This window comes from Adiantum capillus-veneris, chromosome 27 (assembly GCF_014529385.1).
Source record: "Adiantum capillus-veneris isolate H3 chromosome 27, ASM1452938v2, whole genome shotgun sequence".
In the NCBI taxonomy this organism is placed as follows: Eukaryota; Viridiplantae; Streptophyta; class Polypodiopsida; order Polypodiales; family Pteridaceae; genus Adiantum; species Adiantum capillus-veneris.
Genome location: NC_140957.1, coordinates 112,482,391 through 112,498,619, shown reverse-complemented (window position 1 = coordinate 112,498,619; position 16,229 = coordinate 112,482,391). Strand labels below are relative to the sequence as shown.

The 16,229-nt window shown below is 40.0% G+C and overlaps 1 pseudogene; it reads left to right on the top strand.

Moving 5' to 3' along the window:
• The first annotated feature begins 1,959 nt into the window (after nt 1-1,959).
• LOC147422580 (uncharacterized) overlaps nt 1,960-16,229 on the top strand; it is a 131,704-nt pseudogene continuing 117,434 nt past the window's right edge.

Below are 16,229 nucleotides of genomic sequence, written 5' to 3'. Positions count from 1 at the left end.
GAGAGAGAGAGAGAGAGAGAGAGAGAGAAAATGTACACACATGCATAAACAAAACACATACACACACATTGAATGTACAAAAAATTACACACACATGCATAAATGAAGAATGCATACACACACATTGAGAGAGAGAGAGAGAGAGAGAGAGAGAGAGAGAGAGAGAGATAAGAGGAGAAAACAAAAAGAAAGAGAAAGAGGGAGAGAAGAGAGAGAGAGAAAAAAAACAAAGAGAGAGAGAGGGGGGATGAAGACGAAAAGAGAGAGGTAAGGGGAGAAAACAAAGAGAGAGAGAGAGAGAGAGAGAGAGAGAGAGAGAGAGAGAGAGAGAGAGAGAGAGAGAGAGAGAGATAGATAAAAAAAAGCAGAGAAAATATGAATTAATGAAATGTTATATTAAGATTTAGGGTCAGGCTAGATTTAAAATTACATCAAATATTAGGTTAGATTAAGATCTAAGATTAGGTTAGATTACATTTAACTTATATTTAAAATTTATGCTAAATTTAAAATTAGGCTAGACTTAAGATTAGATTAGATTACATTTAGGTTTAGGTTAGATTTAAGATTAGATTAGATTTAGGTTTATGTTGAGTTTAAGATTATATTAGATCTAGATTTATGTTAGATTTAAGATTAGGGCAAGATTTAAGATTAGAATAGATTTATATTTATGTTAGATTTTAGGGCATGTCAATGAAGGGGGAGTTCCAGCTAAAATCAAGGCTTTGCCCAAAGAGCAAACACTAAGTACACAACGCAATGAACTGTCCCATCAGAATCTGACACCTATTAATTCACCCACTAACCATGTTCAATTAGCTCAGAATCACCATATGTTCAATTAGGTTCCATATGTTCAATTAGGTTAGATTTAAGATTAAATTTTGGATTTAGTTTTTATATTAAATTCTACCTTCAGGATTACAGAAAAAATTAGAGTTGGGCCAATGGTGATCCCTCTCTTCCTCTCTTCAGATGTGACCTTAAGTTGGAAAGCTTTCAATGGCATGATACTCAGATTGGAGGCTAACATGTAATGTGCATAGTAATCCCTCGAACAAGGATCTGCTATGAAGAGATGTTAAGATGCTGTGAATTGCTACAGCTAAAGAAGAGGCAAAGGGGTTTTGTCCACTACATGCATTGCCATGTAGACGTGGGTGTGTAGATTTCTTGTACCCACAAATAATGGCATTGACGAATAAAGACGAGATCATAACCCGGTGGTTTTGATCTCTGTGTACCTCTAGATCGAGGTGTGCGGGGATCAGATATGACTAGAGAATGTGAGGTAGTTTATAGTGTGATCAAAGAGAGAGAGAGAGAGAGAGAGAGAGAGAGAGAGAGAGAGAGAGAGAGAGAGAGAGAGAGAGAGAGAGAGAGAGAGAGAGAGAGAGAGAGAGAGAGAGAGAAGACGGAGGATGCCAATAGAAGATTAAATTTTTGTCCAGTCTATAAGCTTTTTACATTCATTATGAGTAGTGATGATGACATGGGGCCGTCCAATCGAAATACCTATCTCTCAACAAGGATCTTATGTCCTTGTAATCAATGCAAACATGCTGTGCGACGGACAAGACGCGTTTCCTTGTAACACGTTTGCAAATTTGGCAAGTTTGATCCATCTATTATAGATCAAGTTGTTGCTAATTATAACTAATTCGACTATGAAGTTGGCCAATAGGCAGCAATCTTGCAACCCAATAGATGTATTCGTAGGCGCTTTAGTGAAGCAGCATAGTGAGGCCTCAAGATGTAGCCTCTGGCAGCTGGGAGGATGATCATGCATACCACATTCCCAACGAGGCTATGTTTGAGCCCGAGATCGATGAAATGATCGAGATGATCATGGATTCAAAAAGGCTTATCTATGATGATATGAAAAGTGAAGCTGATACGCCATTGTATGATGGAGCACGTGTGTCTAGATTGAAGGCACTCCTGGTTCTTCTCAACATGCGGGCAAAGTTTGTATGGAGTGACACTAGCGTCACAACGCTTTTCAGGTGATCTATTACAATGTGTTCACTTCAATAAAAGACTCTAGATGTATAATAATATGATAGATTACTTACACAAGTGTACCGTATTTTTTTTGCTGTGTAGATTGCTCAAAGAGCACATAATACTGCCAGCTGATAATGTGATGCCAGATTCTAGAGAGGAAGCAAGAAAGATCTTGTGAAACTTGGGGATGGATTACAATTTGATTTATGCTTGTCCTAACAACTGTATTCTTTCCAGAGGGGAATACATAGAAATGGAGAAGTGTCCGAAATGTGATTTTGAGAGATATCGAGTAGATCTCCACGGACAAAAAATTCCACAAAAGGTTTTATGAAACTTTTCTCTGCTTCCTCGCATCAAACATTTCTTTGAATGTAAGTCCATTGCCGCCCTAGCATCATGGCACAAGGAGAATAGATATTCGGATTGTGTGCTACGGATTCCTATAGATTGCGCAGCCTGGAAACATATAGACGACACATGGCCGGATTTTTCTAGGGAAGATCAAAATTTGCGCTTAGGACTGGCTATGGATGGCGTAAATCCATTTGGTCAGAGATCAACATCTTACAATGTATGGCCCATTGCCATCATCAACAATAACATTCCCCCGTGGTTGACTATCAAGAAGGGGCACCTGTTTTTAAGCTTGATTGTGTCGGGGCGGTATAAAGTGAAGAATATGGATGTGTATCTTCGTCCACTATTGGAAGAGCTACAACAATTGTGGATTGGCATAGAAGTGGGGAATATGAGCAGACACACAGGTTGACGGAATGCTTTGAGCATAAGCATTCTAATGTGGGCCATGCATGACTATCCCGGACTAACATAATGCTCAGGTGATTTATACTCAAACTCAAACACTATAAATCTTGGTTTTTCTCAAGCTTATCTATTGTCATGTGTATACATGCAGGGCTTCAAACAAGCAGATATAGAGCATGTCACACAAGTGGACCTAGACTTAATGCACATCGGGCACCCTCACTGAAGAAGAAAATCTACGAAGGTCATCAAGCGCATATTCTAGAGAATTATGAGTTACACTACAGTTTTTTGGGAAGAGAGCCACCGAGGATGTCTGCACAAGCATGGTTAGAGATGAAGGAGATGTATGATGACGTTTTGCCCCCAGGGATGAAGAGACTCTCTCTATGGTACAAGTTACCATATTGGCCCAGACTCATGATCAATCACTTGCTCAATCCAATGCACATATTCAAGAATGTGGGCAATCTATTGTGGGACCGTCTGATCGGCAAGAAAGATACTTTGGAAGCCAGAGTTGACCTTAGAGACGTGGATCGTATGGAGCAACATTGGCCGTAGATAGCACCCGATGGATTGATAAAACTCCCTAAAGCGCCATGGATTTTGGCAAGAGCCCAAGAATGCAAAGTAAAAGAGACCACTCAATCTGTACGGACCCCCATTGGCATAATGCACTCGCTCCAAACATGTTTCACTAAAGAAGGAAAGCTTACTGGTTTGAAGTCACACGACTGGCATAAAATGTGTCAGGTATGTTTGAAGTGGAATATATCATAGTGGGAATTGTGTAACAAATTTGTGTGTGGACTTTTATATCATTGCTAGACGTGTTTTGGAGTTTATTTTACCAGTGGCCATTGAGGAATGTTTGTCTCCTCACGTCTGTACCACAATCTACAAACTTGCGAAGTTGGTGCAATGGATCTCACAAAAGGAGATCCATGTAGACTCCATACCATTTGCCAAACTAAATGCTGCGGAGGTTGTGTGCATGTTTGAGAGACACTTTCCTACTACCATGCTAACCATTCAAGTGCATCTTCTTGTTCACATAGTTGATGAGGTGGAAACAGCTAGCACAGTACATTCCACATGGATGTTCTTTTTAGAAAGTTTCATGAAAACGCTCAAGGGATATGTGTGTCAAAAGGCACGTCCGGAGGGTAGCATGGCAGAAGGTTGGCTAGTATCAGAGTCCCTAGTTTACATTGGAGAGTGGCTAGATGGATTTGATAAAGCCCGAGACACGCTATGGTGAACCATAGATGATGAGCGCATATCTGGGATTGTCATGTGCAATCTTAGTGTTGAGAAGAAGATGACGGAATATCTAGAGGCTAAAATCAATCGATTTTGCATGCTTCACAATCCAGTGATGCAAAAGTGGATCTCACAATATGCGGATGCAAAGCAAGAGTGACAAAGGGCACAAATCGAGTGGAGACAGGGAAGACGACCACTGATGCATTATCCGCCGACGGGTCTAGAGAGCCTACCAACATTCATGAGCTTAAAATGGTTGCACAACCAGTTGAAAAGCGCACAACAGTGCGGTGAAGAAGTGACTGAGGAGGAGTGGGAGTACTCTCGGGGTTGCGCGACCAAGGTAAGTTTGCAATGCACAACTCGCAGCTTTCTAGATATTTGAACGACCACTCACAGTCTTTGTTGGTTATAGTATAAGTCATACACAGCAGCATGGTGTAAAGGTCGACATTTTAGGATGGAACAGAGCAACAAAAAGAGTTTTACACAAGATTGTGGAATCATGGCAAAATTTGAACAGTCTAGTCGATGACGGTCCTCTGATGCAGATCCTATGGTGGTGGAACTCACTTACTTCAGCACGCTACAAGAGATTTTGAGGATCGATTATAGAGGCCTTTTTGTGGACTGGTTCAACGTGCAATGATTCAAGATAAACATGGAGGGTCGCAACTCTACTGTGTGTAGAGGAGAGTTTGGTTTCCTTGAGGTGGATTCAACTAAAAAATGGACCGGCCTAAGAGACACTTTCGTACCACCCGAGCATTGTGAACAAGTAAGTCTATAAATATTTAACATCCAATTTTAGAATTATGTGCCTGGAAGCACTCATGTAAGCTACGTGGCTCTAGTAGGTGGTATTTCATCCTACAAAGTCTACATCAAACTGGTGGTATGTCATAGAGGTAGCTCCTCGTAGTGCACAGACGTATGAGGGATACCATGTGCCAATCACAGCGGCATCAGTGGAGGAGATTGGAGAGAATGCTGAGTCAGAAGCCGCTGAGGTGGTGTCAGACGAGAGCATCAAGCTGCTACTCTCTATGGGGTGCATGCAGAGAATCTACAAAATGAAATGGAGGACATCTGCCTAAATGGAGAACTCTATATAGACATAGGGATTCAACTAAAAAATGGACCGGCCTAAGAGACACTTTCGTACCACCCGAGCATTGTGAACAAGTAAGTCTATAAATATTTAACATCCAATTTTAGAATTATGTGCCTGGAAGCACTCATGTAAGCTACGTGGCTCTAGTAGGTGGTATTTCATCCTACAAAGTCTACATCAAACTGGTGGTATGTCATAGAGGTAGCTCCTCGTAGTGCACAGACGTATGAGGGATACCATGTGCCAATCACAGCGGCATCATTGGAGGAGATTGGAGAGAATGCTGAGTCAGAAGCCGCTGAGGTGGTGTCAGACGAGAGCATCAAGCTGCTACTCTCTATGGGGTGCATGCAGAGAATCTACAAAATGAAATGGAGGACATCTGCCTAAATGGAGAACTCTATATAGACATAGGGAGTTATGTTGAGCTATGCGAGGATGAGAGAGAGACCTCTTAACACTAGAATGGTAACAGGACACTTTTATGTCCTTGGACACTTTTGTGTCTTGTTAAGTGACCATTTTGCTTGAATTATTTGAAGAGTATGAAAATGAATTTCTAGGTGCTATATATCCACAAAGTTTCCTTATGAGCTGAAAAAAACTTAGCATTTTTTTTTGAGTATGGATCTCACCATTAACCTTATTCTTGCACAACATTTTTGAACCTGAACTGTGTGAAAAAACGGATCCTGTTTTTGGCTTTTTTTCAATTTTTGGCAACTATACCACTCTAAACTTCATGTTTGTGAGGTTTAGATGGCTAGAGGTTAGGACTTCATGGTTCTCAACATGTTTTCATGCTTGTAGGGAGAGCTAAGTGTTAAAATTGAAAGCTATGTCCAATTTACAAGAATTGCATAATCCTGTTTTTTGGCCAAAATTAGCACTTTTATGATTTTTTTGGTGGCTTTCTTGATATCCAAATTCAATTTTGATTGTGTAATGTATAACATAAAGCTAATCTTCCTTGAGTTTTGGGGGACCTAATATGCTATATAGCATAGTATATGATGATGGTTGAGTTTTTTTATTGCTGAAGAATACGATACATTTTAGAGTAGCAAGTATAACTTTCTCAATATTGCTAGTTTCTTAGGCCAATTGTGTGTATTTTGTAGGTAGTAACCATATCTAATCATAGACTACAAACTTGGCTAGATATTGAGTAGTTTCTATGGGTTTCTAGAGGTCATAATGCTAAACCCAATTTTTTCATGTTTGCTGTATTTAGCACTTTATCATTGCCCCCAAGGTTCCAATTGTAAGAGATCCATTATCATTTTGACATGCTCCATGGCTCCTTTTGAATCCAGAGTCCCAAAGGGAACTAAGAAAACATGTATATAGTATCTGTATTGAGCGTGACTATAGAAACTTTGATGATAGGTCCGCAGAATGGCAAAAATACAACTTTTTTGTACCTATTGTTTTTGCCCAAAAAAAAATTAGTGAGGTAAAAGCAACTATATGTTTTGGTCACCAACCCATTGAAGTTAACGGGGAATTTTATCTCATGTCCTACAAAAATCTCCACTCTTATTTATATGCAATCAACCGTAAGAAATTGCTGTTTTGGGCAAAATGCACTGGTCCATCAACTTTGGAGGCTTGTAGTGACCAAGGGATGAGAAAAATTACAAGTTTCTCATTTTTTCCATATGTAGTAGTTATTGAACTATAAGCTCATGAAAGGATTTTTCAAAATGAGTGGATCTACTATGGTTTTGGATTTTTTTCCCAAAACCCTGAAAGGACACTTTTATGTCCTGTTAGGTTACCATTCTAGTGTTAAAGCCATAAACATTGTATTTGAACAATTTTGCTCCGTTTTATAATATATATTGTAGTCACATGGCCTTTTGTCCATTGTTCTCTATATGCTATACTTGAGAAATTTAAATTGTGTTTCATCGTCATCGCTTCCACTCCAAGTCGAAAGAGTCCTCAAAGGGTAGGCAGATCTTGCTCTTCTAACAAAGAAGCAGGAAGCGTGCATCGCTACTCGCTAAGGTTTAATTTGAAGCCGGCTTGAACTCCTCATCGCAGGAATCCCTCCCCCTTGATGAGTCCTCTCTCTCTCTCTCTCTCTCTCTCTCTCTCTCTCTACACAAGAATCCCTCCCCCTTTATGAGTCTCTCTCTCTCTCTCTCTCTCTCTCCCCCCACAAGAATCCCTCCCCCTATTATCTATAATATACATTATAACTTGTCCATATTTTCTTCACACTCAATATTAAGATTAAATGTTTGTGTGTTTAATGCAGGTATGGATGATGATGAGTTTCTTTCTTCTTTTTTACCCCAGCAAAGGAGGTGGTATGCGGAGCGTCATCACTCTGGAGCACCATCACATTGTTCCACTCCTTCAGCGTCTCCCTTTGTCTCGGAGCATTTAGCGTGCTCCGAGACTTCAGTGTCAACGAGGCGAACTTCACACTCTTGTAGGCATTGTTGCTCTAGTGGTGGCGGCGGAGATTGCTGTGGGGATGCCGCTACTGATGACTCAACACCACCTTGTGTTTGACAAGGATCCTTATCTTCATCTTCTTTGTCTGTCCCCACACCAGCCACGGCATCGCCATCTATCTTAGGTTTTGCACGGCTATCGGCCGTTCCTAGCTACACACCACTAGCTACTCCTCTGGGAGTCACCCCAGTCGACACCCCTCGCTTTGGGGCCCAAACTCCAATGGAGACACCTGGCATCCATACCCCCATCGAGACGCCACTAGAGACACCACTCGAGACCCTTGCCAAGACACCCAGGTTCATCAGTCATAGACAAGAGGACATACCATACTCGATTGACGTCAGCGGCGGCATCATCTTGGATGACGAAGGCAAGAAGGTGATCTCGTGCATGCACAGTCTTTGCTCTCAGGTATTTCGATACTACATACTAAACACCTGGAGTGACGTGCCAAATGAATTAAAAGACAGAGTCATCAGCATACTGCATGACGAGTTTCCCATCTCAAGTCGGGATGAGCGCTTCAAATGAAGACCTGATGAAGGTTCGAATGTACGAATACTGCAAGCACAAGCGTTCTGAAGTAAAAAAACCAATAAATCATGGGTGGAACAGACCAGATTGGCTGGCCAAAGAAGATTGGAAGAATGAAAAGTGTGCAGCATGCAAGAATCCTGACAAGTGGAAGCAACAAAAGGAGGCAGCCAAAGCGCGAGTAGATGTAGGGAGCTCGCACCACTTGGGGAGTGGTGGGTGGACATCATTTGAGGCTGATTTTGTAAGTGTTTCTGCATTGCCCTTTAGGTTTGGTAGTTACGTCTATTTGTACTTTTAAATTCTAACATAATGTATTCTTTGTATGTTTTAAAAAGTGGTTGATGACAAGACGTGACCCCACCCCGTGCGAGCGCAAGTACGCGGGCAGAAAGGGCTTAAACGCCTTGATGGACATTCTCAGTTCTCGCGGTGGCATGGTTAGTATTTCACTTTACTCTTTTACATTTGTTGTATTTTAATGATAAGCTAAGAAAATAGATTGTTTTGTAATTATATGTTTATACTTACAGAAAGTTTTATTGTTTTTTACTGCAAAATTCGACAGATATGCCGCTTGGACGTGATGAGACATATAATTAGACGACGTCAGTCTAGCCGTAGCCAGATAGCACTAGTTTTCTTTTGTCATAGCATGTATAATGAGATGACGTGTATATGTCTTTTTGTAACTATTGAAAAATGATGTATTTTCTCAAATCAGTGACAATTGTGTTGTAACTATTACATTTGCAAAGCTTAACAATCAAGTGATATTGCCTATGATCTGTAGAATTTTGTCATTGATTTATTTTCTTTAATTCACTTTCGTCCAATTACTTTTGTCAGTTTTGTATCTTTATTCTGCAAACAATACTATGCATGATGGAGTTAATGGTTGTATTGTCTTGTGGGTGACTACTTTGGGTCTATACCTTGCACTTTCTTTCAAAGGTGAATCTGTGCTTATCTTGGATTCATTTATGTATACTTTATTCTGGAAACATTCAATATGGTTGATGCGCTACCACCCAAAATTTTTTACTCTCGATCGTTGCTATAAGCGTCTCTATATAAGGTTTGCAACGTCGCAATGAGCATTGCTATAGAAGGACTGCAATCGTCGCTATATGCGTAGCTAAATAGTGACACCTATAGCGACGCTCATAGCGACGTTCCCGTAGCGACGCTTTTAGCGACGCCGGCTAGTAAAAAAACTTAATGTCTTTCCGTCGCTAAAAGCATCACAAGTGCACATAACCTCTTGTAGTGATTGTACAAAGATAGATGAGGGAACTGTCTCCTTGATGTGCAAATAGTGACCTAGACGTGAGAAAACATCTCTATTGGAGGCCCCTCTAGCAAGTTTTACCTTGTGTGGCACTAGGAATACATTCTTAGTAACTCCTTGTTCCCTCAAAGCATCCTTGAGGAGGCCATGTAGTGCAATGTAACCCTTTGTACTAATGCCAACTTCATCACATGCCTTCTGCACATCAACATCACTCATGAGATTAGAAAACTTACGCATCACCTCCTTGGTTACATCATCATTAATATGTTTTCCTTTTGGTGCATGCAGGAGTGCTATTACATCTACCTTCTTAAGGAAACTACTAGGCAAATGGATGGGATCCTCTTGGCTTTGGCTACCACATGTCTCTTGGATGAAATTCCTGCAATACGAATAAAAAACAAAACAATCACCACAAAAGAGACTTCATACATGTAGGAAATATGATAGGGTATTCTAAAATGCACCTTGTAGCTATAACTCTTCTCTTCCAAGCACCACCTTTGGGAGCAAGCGTCTTTATAGATGAGAAGCTCCTCTTATGCTCCTTTGCACCTAAAAGGTGTCTCTTTCAAATGCAATATGGTACCATCAAGATTTTCGGTCTTACCATCCTTCTCTTCCACATGCTGCTGAAGCGTTTGTGCTTATTTCTCCACATGAATGATCCTCTGTTGCAGACTAGCAGTGTTATGAATGATAACTTGGTGTTGATGCATCCACCATTGCACACTATGAGCTTTGATAGTGGACAACCGCTTGCAATAGCCAAGCAGACTTGGCTCCCCTCTACCTACATATTGCAAGAAGGTAGGGAGACTATTGAATGTTGGATACACATTAACTAAAGGGTCATTAGGGGTAGAGGCAACCATCCACCCAAAGGTCCACATCGGTGTGACCTGCACTGCGGCATTGTTGTGGTGTATGCAAGTCGTAACGCTTGGAGGGTGCGAGCTCCTTTGAAAATTGTATATGTATGCGTTTTGTTTTTTACAGTGACGATCATGCTGTGGATGGGAAGTTTGTATTGTTATTTGTATCCATATCATTGAGAGATGGGTTTGTATAGCATAGAATGAAGGAGGTAAAGAGGGAACAAGGTAGAGATTATGGGTTGTATATTATGGGCTACAAAGACCATTGTGTGCTATCAACTCCAATAGTCGACAATTGCTTTCAGTATCCAAGAAGACCTTGCTCTCCTCTACCTACATATTGTAAGAATGAAGAAAGGCTATTGAATGTTGGATACACATTGATGGATGGATCATTAGGGTAGAGGCAATCATGCACCCAAAGGTCCACATTGGTGTGACCTACACCATGACGTTGTTGTACAGTTTGCAAGTAATGACGCTTTGAGGGTGCGAAGTCCTTTGGAAGTTGAACATGTAGAGAAACTATTTTCAAACTTGACAATCTTGATGCGGATGGGAGGTTTGTAATGTTGCCTAGCTTCATGGCAAGGGGAATAAAGCTCGCCTCAAGCAAGAGTGGAGAGCTGTAGCAGAGCCACGAAGTGGAGAGGTGAGCTATGGAGTGAAGAGCTATGGGATGGAGAGCTACAGGAAAGCTATGGAATGGAGAGGAGATCTATGGAGTGGAGAGCTATAGGAGAGCTACAGAATGGAGAGGAGGGATATGGAGTGGATAGCTATGGGGGGGAGAGCTGCAACAAAGCATTGGAGTGGACCTACAACAAGGAGAGGAAGGAGGAAGAGTGTGTGCTAAAAAGTAGGAGAGAGAAGAGAGAGGGAGAGGAGAGAGGGAGGGAAGGAGGAAGAGTGTGTGTGCTGAAAAGTAGGGGAGAGAAGATAGAGGAACGGAAGTGAGAGATAGGGGAGTGATTTTGGAGAGAAATAAAAAAAGGTGAGAAGTTTGATATTTTGCAGGTCTAGGAGTGAGATTTTGAGAGAGAAAATTGATTTTTGGGTATACAGATGGGTTGGGGAGAAGTTTTGAGTAAAAGTGAAGTTTTTTTTTTTTTGTTGGAAAAAGTGCTTTTTTGGGCTGAGGCTATGGATGCCCTTGATGATGTGGCAAAAAAAGAGGGGGGGGGGGGGGGGGGGGGGGTAGTTATTGTCATAAGGACCACCACTCTTTTGGGTAGAGAGAGAATCTACCTGTCCTCCCTCCCTAGCCTCTATTTCAACCTACAAAAATCCTATGACAGCCTTAAAAAAAGCTTATGAGAATACCCTCATTCAATGGCCTTGTCTCCTAAATCACATATATTTTCAGCCTTAATCCCTTAAGATTAGGGATCCTTACAAGGCCCTTTTGGGGTTTATATTTCTCCTAATGAAGATGAAAGCTTTGATTCAACTGAAGAGACTAAGTCGATTTCTTGAATGGGTGTTTTCATTACATCTCAATAAGTGTGATCTTTCAAATTAACCCTTGTGATTGATCCACTTGCTTCAAGTACAGGTAATTGTTCCCTCAATCTTGAATGAGTTGTACTTGCCACATGAATGGCCTTCCCAAGATGATCTCATAATTAAGTTTCTTTCCAAAGTCCACTATTGCAAAAGTATGTTGACAATCAATTCCACAGGAACTAAAGTCTATCACTTTTTCAAGTAGGCCTAGGGGTTTTTCTATGTGTCCATCAGCCAATTGTAATTTCATACGAGTTGTCTAATGGCTAGTTTTCCCCATAATTCCCATACTTTTTTTATGGATATGGCTATGCCTGCTCCAATGTCCAGTATTGCCATGGTTTCTACATCATTATATCTCACCGGAAGGGTTGTGTTTCCTTCTTCACCCTCATAGTATTCTCTGACTTTGTTCATAGGGACGAATCTAATCTCCTTGTTATCCAATTCAAGTTTCAATTTACCCAATTTTTTTGCGATTAGCCATTCCCACCTTCTCTAGAGTTTTATGTAAATCATTCCATAAATATGGTCTGATTTTTAACAGTTCTCCCAAGGTAAGAGTACATTGAATGGGTGTCAACATGATTGAGTGAATGTTCTCTACCTCTAGGATCTGTTTCGCTCTTTTTACCTGAGTGGTTTTCCACTCTATGACTCATCATCGTTGTCTCCTAAGTAAGAGGGTAGTGTTTTTAGAGTCAATGGCTTAGACATTCTTGATGCTTCAGAACCGCAATCCCCATACAAGGATTGTATATCCATGTCCATATCAGGAGGTGAATTGTCTAACCAAACTTCCTCTATAGGAGCTAATTTCAAAGTTATGCTCCCATCATTAATCTCTCTCATTTTTTTCCATAAATGTCCTGGCCAGTCTTCTTCCACAAAGAGAATTCCATCTAAAGCATCTTCATTGTCTGGCACTATGAGTTTTGGCTCTTTAGTTTCAAGGTGGGGTTCTACCACCACTTTGGATTTCTCTTTATTTCTGTCTATCACAAACTCCTTCGGTTTTGCTACTCACTCTGAATGCATGTACTTTACATGCACTACATTATGTCCACGAAATAGAGGTTGTTGACCCAACACTGGTTGTGGTCTTTCCATATCCATCGGTGGTCTTTGTGCTGGGATCATATTAGGTTGTATCTGGACATGAGTTGTCCTTGTGGTCTCATAGGCACATATTGAACATTTCCATCGTACTTTGCAATTATTGATCTCATGGTTTGTCCATTTTTCCTCAATAGCACACCATTTTTGCGGCCTAATTGGTTGTCCATGTTGAGATATTCCTTGCCCAGGTCCTCTCATAGGATCTTTCTACATATTATTCATTATTTTGTTCATTCTTTTGAGCATGTATTCTATGGCTGTAAGTGGTGCTGCAGCAGCTGTTCCCACTTGTGTAGGTTTTGTGGATGCAATTTTCTCACTCTGAGTATCCTTAGGGACATCTCCTTCATTGAAAATATCACAATTGTCTCCCAGGTCAATAGCATCTGATACACACGCTTCTAGGATCGCATGCTTCTTGCTATACATTATAGCATGAAGTTCTTTATTGAGAAATCCTTCTAGAAACAATGACACTAATCTTTCTTCTGTTGGTATTTCTTAATCTGGGTATCTTGCAATGTATTGCTTCATCCTATTTGCAAAACTCCTAATAGACTCACCTTGTTTTTGTTTGAAGCTATATATTTGAGCTACCATGTTATGTTTGATCCCAATTTTGGAACATGCACCTAAAAATCCCTGAGCTAATGCATTTAAATCCATGATTACCCTTGGTGGAATGTTTTGGAACCATGTCAAAGCTTTTCCTTCCAAAGTCACTTTCCAAATCCCTCAAATTGAGTGTGGAAATCAAATATGTGTTTTGCTCTTAGCACTTGCTTGAAGCTAGCTAAGTGGTCATATGGATCGCCAGATCCATTGTATTTTTTGACCCATTTTTGAAAATGAGCTGGTCTGACACGTATGTTAGGCTCAGCTCCAACTCTTCTGACAGTTGTCTCGAGTCCTTCAAACCAATCTATTGAAAATAGTGACTCATGTAGCCCTGCACTGGCTCTAATGCCACTCGATTTTTCCCATGATGAGGTAGGTTCTAATTTTTTAGCATTGCTCCCAAAAGGTTTCTCTCTTGGAATAGGATTAGGTCCTTGTCTCAATATCCAATCTCTTATAGAGTATCCTTGGTATCTGGTCTGTTCTACCTCCTCATGACTCATCATAACAAAGTTATTGTTATAAAAATTCCTAAATAGGTAAGATGGTAGATCTGTTGGACCCTTGTCCTTGATCTTGAAGATATAGATGATCTTCATGGGTGTTAACTACCTTGGCTTGGCATGAGAGGTCCATAAAAGATCCTTGACATTCCTATCCTCCCAGCAATAGACTCCAATCCTAGGATTATCAATGCTAAGCCATTTCAAAGGTTTTAGATCAACTTGATCGTATCCCTTGGATTCTCAAGGTGGTGGACCTTCTTTTGCTACCATATTCAAAATATTGTATTCACTTCTAAACCCCATTTGTCTATCACATCAGGATTTTCAACTTTTATATATTGAGTCTCATTTTTATCCATATATATTTTTCCTTGTTTGTTTGCCCTTATTTCCTCTTTAAACTCTATGTCATGATCATCAATGCAAATGGCATACTCTTCATTAGGATCCAGATAAACTTGAGCTCCATGGATGTTAGTCTTATAAAAGGTGAGTATGCGCTTATATTGCAATGTTGTTTTGGTTTTTGACTGAGTCGAATAGGAAGAAATTACATATGTTGAGTCGGAATAAGTGTTTAGGACTTCTTCAAAGATAGTGCCCAATTGATCACCTTGATTCACACTCTCTTCCGTGGATACCCTACTAGCGGTCTCTCCAAGTATGCCTTGATTTGCTGATGTATGACAGATCTAAGGTTATATAGACTTGTTAAGCCCTAGATAGAGTACTTGCCTACGGATTGGATTGTTCCATTTTTCCACTTGACTTGAATTCAACTCATGTCAAGTTCCCAATTCTTTGCCTGCAACTTGGTTCCTGTGAGACAGTTTTAACAAGTTAGCTGCTTTCTCTCAAAGACTGTACAATTTTGCTAACTATTGTGATTGGTCTATATATATCACTTCAATCTGAGCTAAGTGAGTCAACAAATGAGAATTCCAAATTCTACCCTTGCAAAGAGCTAAAGGACTAATTTGCAACCTAGGAACTGAGTTATCATGTACTAATTTTGATCCAACGGAACCCAAACTTACCAGTGACCTTATATTATGTTTCTCTAACACTGTACAAGCTCAAAAGTCCAAAATCTTGTCTCTGCGACTCAAAAGTAAATAATTGTGATTATTTACTTTTCTTAGTTTTTACACTTTTTAGGCTTGTTTTGCCATCTAGGCACTTTGTTGTAGTCTTTGGACAAGTTCACTGAGTTTGAACAAGATTTGTCCAAGTTATCAGTTATTTAGTTTCCACAGACTCAGTTTTCAAGAATTTCGCTTAAGTCTCACTTTTGTGATCCAAATTTCACCAAACTTGATGTGAGTGACCTACTTGATATGCTTAACCTTGTGGTATACTCAATTGTGCAAAAAACTTCAATTTTAAAGCAACAGTAAATAATTGCAATTATTTATTTTTGACTTCTTCTAGGATTTTTTTTGCCAAATTGAGGATACAACTGGGTAAAACAACTCAATTTAAGCTCCCCAAGCAATTTTCAAGGTATTTGGACACAATTTTCTCAAGTCACACAAAGTGTTTGCTTTGTAGTTTACAAGTCTATTTTTAACCAGTTTTTAGTGCCAATTTGATCCAAATTTTACCAAACTTGATTTGAATGCTCAATACATCATACCCAAGCCTGTGCTGCTGCTATTTGACCAAAAACACTTTGATTCGAGGCAAATGTAAATGGTTTTGAGATTATTTATATCTGGCAAATTTTGACATCTTTTTGGGCATATGATGCTACACACTGATGAAACACTTCAAGATAAGCCTCTGAGTCAAGTTTCACACAAATTGAAGCAAATTATCCAAGTCAGACACAATTTCTCGACAAATAGTACAGACTTCAAATTTTTCCAAGTTTTTGGTATGTTTTATGATCCAAACTCTATGAGCCTTCACAAAAGATGTTTGTAATCATGCATAGAGTCTCTGGTAGCAACCTTGTCATATTTTGGGCCAATTGTAAATAATTTGAGTTTTTGCCAACTCTCGAAAACTTACCTCAAATGCATCCTTATGCTTACCCACTGGTTCATACAACTTTTATGAGCACAGTCTCTAGTCGGATTCAGTGGTTGACAGTCTTTTGTTGTTGTTTCAAGCTATAGACCTGAAATTTTGTAACTTCA